The following is a 16953-nucleotide window of genomic DNA, read 5'->3' on the forward strand; positions in this document are numbered from 1 at the left end:
CGTATCGAAGCAATAGAGTTCTAATGCTTCTTAAATCGCCATATCGCATCTCATTCCTATGTTTCATGATAAGGTATAATATTCTTTGTGCAGTGTTATGTATATCTGATCTATACTTCAAATGAATGTAAATGCGACACTTCCTTGCTAGGAAATAGCGTTTGCAGATGTCTGCGAATCGTGGCATTAGAGTTCTAATGCTTCTCAAAACGCAGTATCGCTACTCATTTCTATGTTTCGTGATAATATATAATATTCATTGCGAAGTGCCATGTATATCTCGCATACACTTCAATTGAATGTAAATGCGACACTTCCTTGCTAGGAAATAGCGTTTGCAGATGTCTGCGTATAGTGGCATTAGAGTTCTGATGCTTCTCAAAACGCGGTATCGCATCTCATTCCAATGTTTCATGATGAGATATAATATTCATTGTGCAGTGTTATGAATACCTCGTATTCACTTCAGGAGAATGTAAATGCGACACTTCCTTGCTAGGAAAGAGCGTTTGCAGATGTCTACGTATCGAAACTGTAGAATTCTAATGCTTCTTAAATCGTCATATCGCATATCATTTCTATGTTTCATGTTAAGATATAATATTCACTGCGAAGTGACATGTATACCTCGCATACACTTCAAATGAATGCAAATGCGACACTTCCCTGCTAGGAAATAGCGTTTGCAGATGTCTACGTATCGAAGCAATAGATATCTAAAGCTTCATAAATCGCGATATCGCATCTCATTTTAATGTTTCATGATGAGATATAATATTCATTGTGCAGTGTTATGAATACCTCGTATTCACTTCAGAAGAATGTAAATGCGACACTTCCTTGCTAGGAAATAGCGTTTGCAGATGTCTACGCATCGAAGCAATAGATATCTAATGCTTCTTAAATCGTCATATCGCATCTGATTTCTATGTTTCATGATAAGATATAATATTCACTGTGCAGTGTTATGTATTCTTCGTCTACACCTCAAATGAATGTAAATGCGACACTTCCTTGCTGGGAAATAGTGTTTGCACATGTCTCCGTATTGAAGCAGCAGAGCATTAATGCTTCTTAAAGCGCGATATCGAATCCCACTGCAATGTTTCAGGAAAAGATACAATATTCATTGGGAAGTGTTATGTAAACCTCGAATACACTTCAAATGAATGTAAATGCGACACTTCCTTGCTAGGAAATAGTGGTTGCAGATGTCTACGTATCGAAGCAATAGAGTTCTAATGCTTCTAAAAACGAGATATCGCATTTCTTTTCCACGATTCATGATAAGATATAATATTCATTGTGGAGTGATGTGTATACATTGTTTCACTTCAAAAGAATATAAGTGCTAAACTTCCTTGCTATTAGATAGCGTTTGCAGGTGTATACATACCGTAGCAAAAGTGTTCTAATACTTTTTAAAACGCAATATCGCATCTCATATCTATGTTTCATGATAAGACAGAATATTCATTGTGGAGCGTTATGTATACGTCGTATTCACTTTAAATGAATGTAAATACGACACTTCCATGAGAGCAAGTACCGTTTGCAGATGACTAAGTATCGTTGCAATAGAGATCCAATGCTTCTTAAAACGAGGTACCTCATCTCATTTCTATGTTTCACTATATGATGTAGTATTCATTGCGATGTTTCTTGTGTACCTCGTCTTCATCTCAAAAGAATGAAAATGCGACACTTCCTAGCTAGGAAATAGCGTTTGCAGATGTCCACGTATCGAAGCAGTACAGATCTAATGCTTCTTAAAACGGGATATTGCATCTCATTTCTATGTTTCATGATAAGATATAATATCCATTGTGCTGTGTTATGTATACCTCGTATTCGCTTCAAATGAATGCTAATGCGACACTTCCTTGCTAGGTAATAGCGTTTGCAGATGTCTATGTATCGTAGAGTTAGTGCTCTAATTCTTCTCAAAACGCGACAGCGTTTCTCATTTCTATGTTTCATGATAGTATATAATATTCATCGAGTAGTGTCATGTATACCTTGCATACACTTCGAATGAATGTAAATGCGACACTTCCTTGCTAGGAAATAGCGTTTGCTGATGTCTTCGTATCGAAGCAAAAGTGTTCTAATTCTTCTTAAATCGCGATATCGACTCTCATTTCTATGTTTCAAGATAAGATATAATATTCATTGTGCAGTGCTATGTATATCTGATCTATACTTCAAATGAATGTAAATGCGACACTTCCTTGCTAGGAAATAGCGTTTGCAGATGTCTACGTATCGAAGCAATAGAGTTCTAATGCTTCTTAAATCGCCATATTGCATCTCATTCCTATGTTTCATGATAAGATATAATATTTATTGTGGAGTGTTATGTATAACTCGTATTCACATCAAATGTATGTAAATGCGACACTTCCTTGCCAGGAAATAGCGTTTGCAGATGTCTACGTATCGTAGCATTAGAGTTCTAATGCATTTCAAAACGCGATATAGCTATTCGTTACTATGTTTCATGATAATATATAATATTCCCTGTGGAGTGCTATGTATACCTCGTATTCATTTCAAAAGAATGTAAATGCGACACTTCCTTGCTAGGAAATACCGTTTGCAGATGTCTACGTATCGTAGAGTTAGTGCTCTAATGCTTCTCAAAACGCGACATCGTTTCTCCTTTCGATGTTTTATGATAGTATATAATATTCATCGAGTAGTGTCATATATACCTTGCATACACTTCAAATGATTGTAAATGCGACACTTCCTTGCTAGGAAATAGCGTTTGCAGATGTCTACGTATCGTGGCATTAGAGTTCTATATCTTCTAAAAACGCGATATCGCTTCTCATTTCTATGTTTCTTTATAATATATAGTATTCATTGCGAAGTGTCATGTATACCTTGTATTCCTTTCAAAAGAATGTAAATGCGACACTTGCTTGCTTGGAAGTAGCGTTTGCAGATGTCTACGTATCGAAGCAATAAAGTTCTAATGCCTCTTAGATCGCCATATCGCATCTCATTTCTATGTATCATGATAAGAAATAATATTCATTGTGCAGTGTTATGTATACCTCGTATTCATATCAGAAGAATGTAAATGCGACACTTCCTTGCTAGGAAGTAGCGTTTGCAGATGCCTACGTATCGAAGCAATAGAGTTCTAATGCTTCTTAAATCGCCATATCGCATCTCATTTCTATGTTTCATGATAAGAAATAATATTCACTGTGCAGTTTTATGTATACCTCGTATTCACATCAGAAGAATGTAAATGCGACACTTCCTTGCTAGGAAGTAGCGTTTGCAGATGTCTACGTATCGAAGCAATAGAGTTCTAATGCTTCTTAAATCGCCATATCGCATCTCATTCCTATGTTTCATGATAAGGTATAATATTCTTTGTGCAGTGTTATGTATATCTGATCTATACTTCAAATGAATGTAAATGCGACACTTCCTTGCTAGGAAATAGCGTTTGCAGATGTCTGCGAATCGTGGCATTAGAGTTCTAATGCTTCTCAAAACGCAGTATCGCTACTCATTTCTATGTTTCGTGATAATATATAATATTCATTGCGAAGTGCCATGTATATCTCGCATACACTTCAATTGAATGTAAATGCGACACTTCCTTGCTAGGAAATAGCGTTTGCAGATGTCTGCGTATAGTGGCATTAGAGTTCTAATGCTTCTCAAAACGCGGTATCGCTTCCCATTTCTATGTTTCGTGATAATATATAATATTCATTGCGAAGTGCCATGTATATCTCGCACACACTTCAATTGAATGTACATGCGACACTTCCTTGCTAGGAAATAGCGTTTGCAGATGTCTTCGTATCGAAGCAATAGTGTTCTAATTCTTCTTAAATCGCGATATCGACTCTCATTTCTATGTTTCAAGATAAGATATAATATTCATTGTGCAGTGCTATGTATATCTGATCTATACTTCAAATGAATGTAAATGCGACACTTCCTTGCTAGGAAATAGCGTTTGCAGATGTCTACGTATCGAAGCAATAGAGTTCTAATGCTTCTTAAATCGCCATATTGCATCTCATTCCTATGTTTCATGATAAGATATAATATTTATTGTGGAGTGTTATGTATAACTCGTATTCACATCAAATGTATGTAAATGCGACACTTCCTTGCCAGGAAATAGCGTTTGCAGATGTCTACGTATCGTAGCATTAGAGTTCTAATGCATTTCAAAACGCGATATAGCTATTCGTTACTATGTTTCATGATAATATATAATATTCCCCGTGGAGTGCTATGTATACCTCGTATTCATTTCAAAAGAATGTAAATGCGACACTTCCTTGCTAGGAAATACCGTTTGCAGATGTCTACGTATCGTAGAGTTAGTGCTCTAATGCTTCTCAAAACGCGACATCGTTTCTCCTTTCGATGTTTTATGATAGTATATAATATTCATCGAGTAGTGTCATATATACCTTGCATACACTTCAAATGATTGTAAATGCGACACTTCCTTGCTAGGAAATAGCGTTTGCAGATGTCTACGTATCGTGGCATTAGAGTTCTATATCTTCTAAAAACGCGATATCGCTTCTCATTTCTATGTTTCTTTATAATATATAGTATTCATTGCGAAGTGTCATGTATACCTTGTATTCCTTTCAAAAGAATGTAAATGCGACACTTGCTTGCTTGGAAGTAGCGTTTGCAGATGTCTACGTATCGAAGCAATAAAGTTCTAATGCCTCTTAGATCGCCATATCGCATCTCATTTCTATGTATCATGATAAGAAATAATATTCATTGTGCAGTGTTATGTATACCTCGTATTCATATCAGAAGAATGTAAATGCGACACTTCCTTACTAGGAAGTAGCGTTTGCAGATGCCTACGTATCGAAGCAATAGAGTTCTAATGCTCCTTAAATCGCCATATCGCATCTCATTTCTATGTTTCATGATAAGAAATAATATTCACTGTGCAGTTTTATGTATACCTCGTATTCACATCAGAAGAATGTAAATGCGACACTTCCTTGCTAGGAAGTAGCGTTTGCAGATGTCTACGTATCGAAGCAATAGAGTTCTAATGCTTCTTAAATCGCCATATCGCATCTCTTCCTATGTTTCATGATAAGGTATAATATTCTTTGTGCAGTGTTATGTATATCTGATCTATACTTCAAATGAATGTAAATGCGACACTTCCTTGCTAGGAAATAGCGTTTGCAGATGTCTGCGAATCGTGGCATTAGAGTTCTAATGCTTCTCAAAACGCAGTATCGCTACTCATTTCTATGTTTCGTGATAATATATAATATTCATTGCGAAGTGCCATGTATATCTCGCATACACTTCAATTGAATGTAAATGCGACACTTCCTTGCTAGGAAATAGCGTTTGCAGATGTCTGCGTATAGTGGCATTAGAGTTCTAATGCTTCTCAAAACGCGGTATCGCTTCCCATTTCTATGTTTCGTGATAATATATAATATTCATTGCGAAGTGCCATGTATATCTAGCATACACTTCAATTAAATGTACATGCGACACTTCCTTGCTAGGAAATTGCGTTTGCAGATGTCTGCGTATCGAAGCAATAGAGTTCTAATGCTTCTTAAATCGCCATATCGCATCTCATTTCTATGTTTCATGATAAGATATAGTATTCACTGTGCAGTGTTATGTATACCTCGTATTCACTTCAAAAGAATGTAAATGCGACACTTCCTTGCTAGGAAATAGCGTTTGCAGATGTCTACGAATCGTAGCATTAGTGCTCTAATTCTTCTCAAAACCCGACATCGTTGCTTTTTTCTATGTTTCATGATAGTATATAATATTCTATGCGTAGTGTCATGTATACCTCGCATACACTTCAAATGAATGTAAATGCGACAATTCCTTGCTTGGAAATAGCGTTTGCAGATGTCTAGGTATCGAAGCAATAGAGTTCTAATGCTTCTTAAATCGCCATATCGCATCTCATTCCTATGTTTCATGATAAGGTATAATATTCTTTGTGCAGTGTTATGTATATCTCGTCTATACTTCAAATGAATGTAAATGCGACACTTCCTTGCTAGGAAATAGCGTTTGCAGATGTCTACGTATCGGAGCAATAGTGTTCCAATGCTTCTTAAATCGCCATATTGCATCTCATTTCTATGTTTCATGATAAGATATAATATTCATAGTGGAGTGTTATGTATACCTCGTATTCACTTCAAAAGAATGTAAATGCGGCACTTCCTTGCTAGGAAATAGGGTTTGCAGATGTCTACGTATCGAAGCAATAGATTTCTAAAGCTTGCTAATTCGCGATATCGCATCTCATATCTATGTTTCATGATAATATATAATATTCATTGCGAAGTGTCACGAATACCTCGCATACACTTCAAACGAATGTAAATGCGACACTTCCTTGCTAGGAAATAGCGTTTGCAGATGTCTACGTATCGTAGCATTAGCGCTCTAATGCTTCTCAAAACGCGACAGCGATTCTCATTTCTATGTTTCATGATAGTATATAATATTCATCGAGTAGTGTCATGTATACCTTGCATACACTTCAAGTGAATGTAAATGCGACACTTCCTTGCTAGGAAATTGCGTTTGCTGATGTCTTCGTATCGAAGCAATAGAGTTCTAATGCTTCTTAGAACGAGATGTCGCATCTCATTTCTATGTTTCATGATAAGATATAATATTCATTGCGTTGTGTCTTATATACATCGTATACACTTCAAAAGAATGTAAATGCGGTACTTCCATGCTATTAAATAGCGTTTGCATATGTCTACGTATCGACGCGATAGAGTTCTAAAGCTTCTTAAAACGCGATATCGCATTTCATTTCTATGTTTCATGATAAGATATAATATTCATAGCGAAGTGTTATGTATACCTCGCATACACTTTAAATGGATGTAAATGCGACACTTCCTAGCTAGGAAATAGCGTTCGCAGATATCCACGTATCGAAGCAATAGAGTTATAATGCTTCTTAAAGCACGATATCTCATCTCATTTATATGTTTCAAGATAAGATATAATATTCATTGTGGAGCGTTATTTATACATCGTATTCACTTCAAACGAATGTAAATGCGACACTTCCTTGCTAGGATGTAGCGATTGTAGATGTCTACGTATCGAAGCAAGAGAGTTCTAATGCTTGTTCAAATGAGATATCGCATTTCAATTCTATGTTTCATTATACGATATAATATTCATTGCGAAGTGTCATGTATACCTAGTATTCACTTCAAAAGAATGTAAATGCGACACTTCCTTGCTAGGAAATAACGTTGGCAGATGTCTACGTATCGTAGCAAAAGCGTTCCAATGCTTCTTAAATCGCGATATCGCATCTCATTTCTATGTTTCATGATAAGATAGAATATTAATTGCGAAGTGTCATGTATACCTCGTATTCACTTCAAAAGAATGCAAATGCGACACTTCCTGGCTAGGAAATAGCGTTTGCAGGTTTCTAAGTATCGTAGCAATAGTGTTCTAGTGCTTCTTAAATCGCGATATCGCATCTCATATCTATGTTTCATGATAAAATATATTATTCATTGCGAAGTGTCATGTATACCTCGTATTCCTTTCAAAAGAATGTAAATGCGACACTTCCTTGCTAGGAAGTAGCGTTTGCTGATGCCTACGTATCGAACCAATAGACTTCTAATGCTTCTTAAATCGCCATATCGCATCTCATTTCTATGTTTCATGTTAAGATATAATATTCATTGTGCAGTGTTATGTATATCTCGTCTATACTTCAAATGGATGTAAATGCGACTCCCCCTTGCTAGGAAATAGCGTTTGCAGACGTCTACGTATCGTGGCATTAGAGTTCTAATGCTTCTCAATACGCGATATCGCTACTCATTACAATGTTTCATGATAATGTATAATATTCATTGTGGAGTGTTATGTATACCTCGTATTCACTTCAAAAGAATGTAAATGCGACACTTCCTTGCTAGGAAATAGCGTTTGCAGATGTCTACGAATCGTAGCATTAGTGCTCTAATTCTTCTCAAAACCCGACATCGTTGCTTTTTTCTATGTTTCATGATAGTATATAATATTCTTTGCGTAGTGTCATGTATACCTCGCATACACTTCAAATGAATGTAAATGCGACAATTCCTTGCTTGGAAATAGCGTTTGCAGATGTCTAGGTATCGAAGCAATAGAGTTCTAATGCTTCTTAAATCGCCATATCGCATCTCATTCCTATGTTTCATGATAAGGTATAATATTCTTTGTGCAGTGTTATGTATATCTCGTCTATACTTCAAATGAATGTAAATGCGACACTTCCTTCCTAGGAAATAGCGTTTGCAGATGTCTACGTATCGGAGCAATAGTGTTCCAATGCTTCTTAAATCGCCATATTGCATCTCATTTCTATGTTTCATGATAAGATATAATATTCATAGTGGAGTGTTATGTATACCTCGTATTCACTTCAAAAGAATGTAAATGCGGCACTTCCTTGCTAGGAAATAGGGTTTGCAGATGTCTACGTATCGAAGCAATAGATTTCTAAAGCTTGCTAATTCGCGATATCGCATCTCATATCTATGTTTCATGATAATATATAATATTCATTGCGAAGTGTCACGAATACCTCGCATACACTTCAAACGAATGTAAATGCGACACTTCCTTGCTAGGAAATAGCGTTTGCAGATGTCTACGTATCGTAGCATTAGCGCTCTAATGCTTCTCAAAACGCGACAGCGATTCTCATTTCTATGTTTCATGATAGTATATAATATTCATCGAGTAGTGTCATGTATACCTTGCATACACTTCAAGTGAATGTAAATGCGACACTTCCTTGCTAGGAAATTGCGTTTGCTGATGTCTTCGTATCGAAGCAATAGAGTTCTAATGCTTCTTAGAACGAGATGTCGCATCTCATTTCTATGTTTCATGATAAGATATAATATTCATTGCGTTGTGTCTTATATACATCGTATACACTTCAAAAGAATGTAAATGCGGTACTTCCATGCTATTAAATAGCGTTTGCATATGTCTACGTATCGACGCGATAGAGTTCTAAAGCTTCTTAAAACGCGATATCGCATTTCATTTCTATGTTTCATGATAAGATATAATATTCATAGCGAAGTGTTATGTATACCTCGCATACACTTTAAATGGATGTAAATGCGACACTTCCTAGCTAGGAAATAGCGTTCGCAGATATCCACGTATCGAAGCAATAGAGTTATAATGCTTCTTAAAGCACGATATCTCATCTCATTTATATGTTTCAAGATAAGATATAATATTCATTGTGGAGCGTTATTTATACATCGTATTCACTTCAAACGAATGTAAATGCGACACTTCCTTGCTAGGATGTAGCGATTGTAGATGTCTACGTATCGAAGCAAGAGAGTTCTAATGCTTGTTCAAATGAGATATCGCATTTCAATTCTATGTTTCATTATACGATATAATATTCATTGCGAAGTGTCATGTATACCTAGTATTCACTTCAAAAGAATGTAAATGCGACACTTCCTTGCTAGGAAATAACGTTGGCAGATGTCTACGTATCGTAGCAAAAGCGTTCCAATGCTTCTTAAATCGCGATATCGCATCTCATTTCTATGTTTCATGATAAGATAGAATATTAATTGCGAAGTGTCATGTATACCTCGTATTCACTTCAAAAGAATGCAAATGCGACACTTCCTGGCTAGGAAATAGCGTTTGCAGGTTTCTAAGTATCGTAGCAATAGTGTTCTAGTGCTTCTTAAATCGCGATATCGCATCTCATATCTATGTTTCATGATAAAATATATTATTCATTGCGAAGTGTCATGTATACCTCGTATTCCTTTCAAAAGAATGTAAATGCGACACTTCCTTGCTAGGAAGTAGCGTTTGCTGATGCCTACGTATCGAACCAATAGACTTCTAATGCTTCTTAAATCGCCATATCGCATCTCATTTCTATGTTTCATGTTAAGATATAATATTCATTGTGCAGTGTTATGTATATCTCGTCTATACTTCAAATGGATGTAAATGCGACTCCCCCTTGCTAGGAAATAGCGTTTGCAGACGTCTACGTATCGTGGCATTAGAGTTCTAATGCTTCTCAATACGCGTTATCGCTACTCATTACAATGTTCATGATAATGTATAATATTCATTGTGGAGTGTTATGTATACCTCGTATTCACTTCAAAAGAATGTAAATGCGACACTTCCTTGCTAGGAAATAGCGTTTGCAGATGTCTACGAATCGTAGCATTAGTGCTCTAATTCTTCTCAAAACCCGACATCGTTGCTTTTTTCTATGTTTCATGATAGTATATAATATTCTTTGCGTAGTGTCATGTATACCTCGCATACACTTCAAATGAATGTAAATGCGACAATTCCTTGCTTGGAAATAGCGTTTGCAGATGTCTAGGTATCGAAGCAATAGAGTTCTAATGCTTCTTAAATCGCCATATCGCATCTCATTCCTATGTTTCATGATAAGGTATAATATTCTTTGTGCAGTGTTATGTATATCTCGTCTATACTTCAAATGAATGTAAATGCGACACTTCCTTGCTAGGAAATAGCGTTTGCAGATGTCTACGTATCGGAGCAATAGTGTTCCAATGCTTCTTAAATCGCCATATTGCATCTCATTTCTATGTTTCATGATAAGATATAATATTCATAGTGGAGTGTTATGTATACCTCGTATTCACTTCAAAAGAATGTAAATGCGGCACTTCCTTGCTAGGAAATAGGGTTTGCAGATGTCTACGTATCGAAGCAATAGATTTCTAAAGCTTGCTAATTCGCGATATCGCATCTCATATCTATGTTTCATGATAATATATAATATTCATTGCGAAGTGTCACGAATACCTCGCATACACTTCAAACGAATGTAAATGCGACACTTCCTTGCTAGGAAATAGCGTTTGCAGATGTCTACGTATCGTAGCATTAGCGCTCTAATGCTTCTCAAAACGCGACAGCGATTCTCATTTCTATGTTTCATGATAGTATATAATATTCATCGAGTAGTGTCATGTATACCTTGCATACACTTCAAGTGAATGTAAATGCGACACTTCCTTGCTAGGAAATTGCGTTTGCTGATGTCTTCGTATCGAAGCAATAGAGTTCTAATGCTTCTTAGAACGAGATGTCGCATCTCATTTCTATGTTTCATGATAAGATATAATATTCATTGCGTTGTGTCTTATATACATCGTATACACTTCAAAAGAATGTAAATGCGGTACTTCCATGCTATTAAATAGCGTTTGCATATGTCTACGTATCGACGCGATAGAGTTCTAAAGCTTCTTAAAACGCGATATCGCATTTCATTTCTATGTTTCATGATAAGATATAATATTCATAGCGAAGTGTTATGTATACCTCGCATACACTTTAAATGGATGTAAATGCGACACTTCCTAGCTAGGAAATAGCGTTCGCAGATATCCACGTATCGAAGCAATAGAGTTATAATGCTTCTTAAAGCACGATATCTCATCTCATTTATATGTTTCAAGATAAGATATAATATTCATTGTGGAGCGTTATTTATACATCGTATTCACTTCAAACGAATGTAAATGCGACACTTCCTTGCTAGGATGTAGCGATTGTAGATGTCTACGTATCGAAGCAAGAGAGTTCTAATGCTTGTTCAAATGAGATATCGCATTTCAATTCTATGTTTCATTATACGATATAATATTCATTGCGAAGTGTCATGTATACCTAGTATTCACTTCAAAAGAATGTAAATGCGACACTTCCTTGCTAGGAAATAACGTTGGCAGATGTCTACGTATCGTAGCAAAAGCGTTCCAATGCTTCTTAAATCGCGATATCGCATCTCATTTCTATGTTTCATGATAAGATAGAATATTAATTGCGAAGTGTCATGTATACCTCGTATTCACTTCAAAAGAATGCAAATGCGACACTTCCTGGCTAGGAAATAGCGTTTGCAGGTTTCTAAGTATCGTAGCAATAGTGTTCTAGTGCTTCTTAAATCGCGATATCGCATCTCATATCTATGTTTCATGATAAAATATATTATTCATTGCGAAGTGTCATGTATACCTCGTATTCCTTTCAAAAGAATGTAAATGCGACACTTCCTTGCTAGGAAGTAGCGTTTGCTGATGCCTACGTATCGAACCAATAGACTTCTAATGCTTCTTAAATCGCCATATCGCATCTCATTTCTATGTTTCATGTTAAGATATAATATTCATTGTGCAGTGTTATGTATATCTCGTCTATACTTCAAATGGATGTAAATGCGACTCCCCCTTGCTAGGAAATAGCGTTTGCAGACGTCTACGTATCGTGGCATTAGAGTTCTAATGCTTCTCAATACGCGATATCGCTACTCATTACAATGTTTCATGATAATGTATAATATTCATTGTGGAGTGTTATGTATACCTCGTATTCACTTCAAAAGAATGTAAATGCGACACTTCCTTGCTAGGAAATAGCGTTTGCAGATGTCTACGAATCGTAGCATTAGTGCTCTAATTCTTCTCAAAACCCGACATCGTTGCTTTTTTCTATGTTTCATGATAGTATATAATATTCTTTGCGTAGTGTCATGTATACCTCGCATACACTTCAAATGAATGTAAATGCGACAATTCCTTGCTTGGAAATAGCGTTTGCAGATGTCTAGGTATCGAAGCAATAGAGTTCTAATGCTTCTTAAATCGCCATATCGCATCTCATTCCTATGTTTCATGATAAGGTATAATATTCTTTGTGCAGTGTTATGTATATCTCGTCTATACTTCAAATGAATGTAAATGCGACACTTCCTTCCTAGGAAATAGCGTTTGCAGATGTCTACGTATCGGAGCAATAGTGTTCCAATGCTTCTTAAATCGCCATATTGCATCTCATTTCTATGTTTCATGATAAGATATAATATTCATAGTGGAGTGTTATGTATACCTCGTATTCACTTCAAAAGAATGTAAATGCGGCACTTCCTTGCTAGGAAATAGGGTTTGCAGATGTCTACGTATCGAAGCAATAGATTTCTAAAGCTTGCTAATTCGCGATATCGCATCTCATATCTATGTTTCATGATAATATATAATATTCATTGCGAAGTGTCACGAATACCTCGCATACACTTCAAACGAATGTAAATGCGACACTTCCTTGCTAGGAAATAGCGTTTGCAGATGTCTACGTATCGTAGCATTAGCGCTCTAATGCTTCTCAAAACGCGACAGCGATTCTCATTTCTATGTTTCATGATAGTATATAATATTCATCGAGTAGTGTCATGTATACCTTGCATACACTTCAAGTGAATGTAAATGCGACACTTCCTTGCTAGGAAATTGCGTTTGCTGATGTCTTCGTATCGAAGCAATAGAGTTCTAATGCTTCTTAGAACGAGATGTCGCATCTCATTTCTATGTTTCATGATAAGATATAATATTCATTGCGTTGTGTCTTATATACATCGTATACACTTCAAAAGAATGTAAATGCGGTACTTCCATGCTATTAAATAGCGTTTGCATATGTCTACGTATCGACGCGATAGAGTTCTAAAGCTTCTTAAAACGCGATATCGCATTTCATTTCTATGTTTCATGATAAGATATAATATTCATAGCGAAGTGTTATGTATACCTCGCATACACTTTAAATGGATGTAAATGCGACACTTCCTAGCTAGGAAATAGCGTTCGCAGATATCCACGTATCGAAGCAATAGAGTTATAATGCTTCTTAAAGCACGATATCTCATCTCATTTATATGTTTCAAGATAAGATATAATATTCATTGTGGAGCGTTATTTATACATCGTATTCACTTCAAACGAATGTAAATGCGACACTTCCTTGCTAGGATGTAGCGATTGTAGATGTCTACGTATCGAAGCAAGAGAGTTCTAATGCTTGTTCAAATGAGATATCGCATTTCAATTCTATGTTTCATTATACGATATAATATTCATTGCGAAGTGTCATGTATACCTAGTATTCACTTCAAAAGAATGTAAATGCGACACTTCCTTGCTAGGAAATAACGTTGGCAGATGTCTACGTATCGTAGCAAAAGCGTTCCAATGCTTCTTAAATCGCGATATCGCATCTCATTTCTATGTTTCATGATAAGATAGAATATTAATTGCGAAGTGTCATGTATACCTCGTATTCACTTCAAAAGAATGCAAATGCGACACTTCCTGGCTAGGAAATAGCGTTTGCAGGTTTCTAAGTATCGTAGCAATAGTGTTCTAGTGCTTCTTAAATCGCGATATCGCATCTCATATCTATGTTTCATGATAAAATATATTATTCATTGCGAAGTGTCATGTATACCTCGTATTCCTTTCAAAAGAATGTAAATGCGACACTTCCTTGCTAGGAAGTAGCGTTTGCTGATGCCTACGTATCGAACCAATAGACTTCTAATGCTTCTTAAATCGCCATATCGCATCTCATTTCTATGTTTCATGTTAAGATATAATATTCATTGTGCAGTGTTATGTATATCTCGTCTATACTTCAAATGGATGTAAATGCGACTCCCCCTTGCTAGGAAATAGCGTTTGCAGACGTCTACGTATCGTGGCATTAGAGTTCTAATGCTTCTCAATACGCGATATCGCTACTCATTACAATGTTTCATGATAATGTATAATATTCATTGTGGAGTGTTATGTATACCTCGTATTCACTTCAAAAGAATGTAAATGCGACACTTCCTTGCTAGGAAATAGCGTTTGCAGATGTCTACGAATCGTAGCATTAGTGCTCTAATTCTTCTCAAAACCCGACATCGTTCCTTTTTTCTATGTTTCATGATAGTATATAATATTCTTTGCGTAGTGTCATGTATACCTCGCATACACTTCAAATGAATGTAAATGCGACAATTCCTTGCTTGGAAATAGCGTTTGCAGATGTCTAGGTATCGAAGCAATAGAGTTCTAATGCTTCTTAAATCGCCATATCGCATCTCATTCCTATGTTTCATGATAAGGTATAATATTCTTTGTGCAGTGTTATGTATATCTCGTCTATACTTCAAACGAATGTAAATGCGACACTTCCTTGCTAGGAAATAGCGTTTGCAGATGTCTACGTATCGTAGCATTAGCGCTCTAATGCTTCTCAAAACGCGACAGCGATTCTCATTTCTATGTTTCATGATAGTATATAATATTCATCGAGTAGTGTCATGTATACCTTGCATACACTTCAAGTGAATGTAAATGCGACACTTCCTTGCTAGGAAATTGCGTTTGCTGATGTCTTCGTATCGAAGCAATAGAGTTCTAATGCTTCTTAGAACGAGATGTCGCATCTCATTTCTATGTTTCATGATAAGATATAATATTCATTGCGTTGTGTCTTATATACATCGTATACACTTCAAAAGAATGTAAATGCGGTACTTCCATGCTATTAAATAGCGTTTGCATATGTCTACGTATCGACGCGATAGAGTTCTAAAGCTTCTTAAAACGCGATATCGCATTTCATTTCTATGTTTCATGATAAGATATAATATTCATAGCGAAGTGTTATGTATACCTCGCATACACTTTAAATGGATGTAAATGCGACACTTCCTAGCTAGGAAATAGCGTTCGCAGATATCCACGTATCGAAGCAATAGAGTTATAATGCTTCTTAAAGCACGATATCTCATCTTATTTATATGTTTCAAGATAAGATATAATATTCATTGTGGAGCGTTATTTATACATCGTATTCACTTCAAACGAATGTAAATGCGACACTTCCTTGCTAGGATGTAGCGATTGTAGATGTCTACGTATCGAAGCAAGAGAGTTCTAATGCTTGTTCAAATGAGATATCGCATTTCAATTCTATGTTTCATTATACGATATAATATTCATTGCGAAGTGTCATGTATACCTAGTATTCACTTCAAAAGAATGTAAATGCGACACTTCCTTGCTAGGAAATAACGTTGGCAGATGTCTACGTATCGTAGCAAAAGCGTTCCAATGCTTCTTAAATCGCGATATCGCATCTCATTTCTATGTTTCATGATAAGATAGAATATTAATTGCGAAGTGTCATGTATACCTCGTATTCACTTCAAAAGAATGCAAATGCGACACTTCCTGGCTAGGAAATAGCGTTTGCAGGTTTCTAAGTATCGTAGCAATAGTGTTCTAGTGCTTCTTAAATCGCGATATCGCATCTCATATCTATGTTTCATGATAAAATATATTATTCATTGCGAAGTGTCATGTATACCTCGTATTCCTTTCAAAAGAATGTAAATGCGACACTTCCTTGCTAGGAAGTAGCGTTTGCTGATGCCTACGTATCGAACCAATAGACTTCTAATGCTTCTTAAATCGCCATATCGCATCTCATTTCTATGTTTCATGTTAAGATATAATATTCATTGTGCAGTGTTATGTATATCTCGTCTATACTTCAAATGGATGTAAATGCGACTCCCCCTTGCTAGGAAATAGCGTTTGCAGACGTCTACGTATCGTGGCATTAGAGTTCTAATGCTTCTCAATACGCGATATCGCTACTCATTACAATGTTTCATGATAATGTATAATATTCATTGTGGAGTGTTATGTATACCTCGTATTCACCTCAAAAGAATGTAAATGCGACACTTCCTTGCTTGGAAATAGCGTTTGCAGATGTCTACGTATCGAAGCAGTAGATTTCTAATGCTTCTTAGATCGCCATATTGCATCTCATTTCTATGTTTTATGGTAAGATATAATATTCAATGTGGAGTGTTATGTAAACCTCGTATTCACTCCAAAAGAATGTAAATGCGACACTTTGTTGCCAGGAAATAGCGTTTGCAGATGTCTACGTATCGTACCATTAGAGTTCTAATGCTTCTCAAAACGCGATATCGCTACTCATTACCATGTTTCATGATAATATATA

This window comes from Xylocopa sonorina, chromosome 7 (genome assembly GCF_050948175.1).
Source record: "Xylocopa sonorina isolate GNS202 chromosome 7, iyXylSono1_principal, whole genome shotgun sequence".
NCBI lineage: Eukaryota > Metazoa > Arthropoda > Insecta > Hymenoptera > Apidae > Xylocopa > Xylocopa sonorina.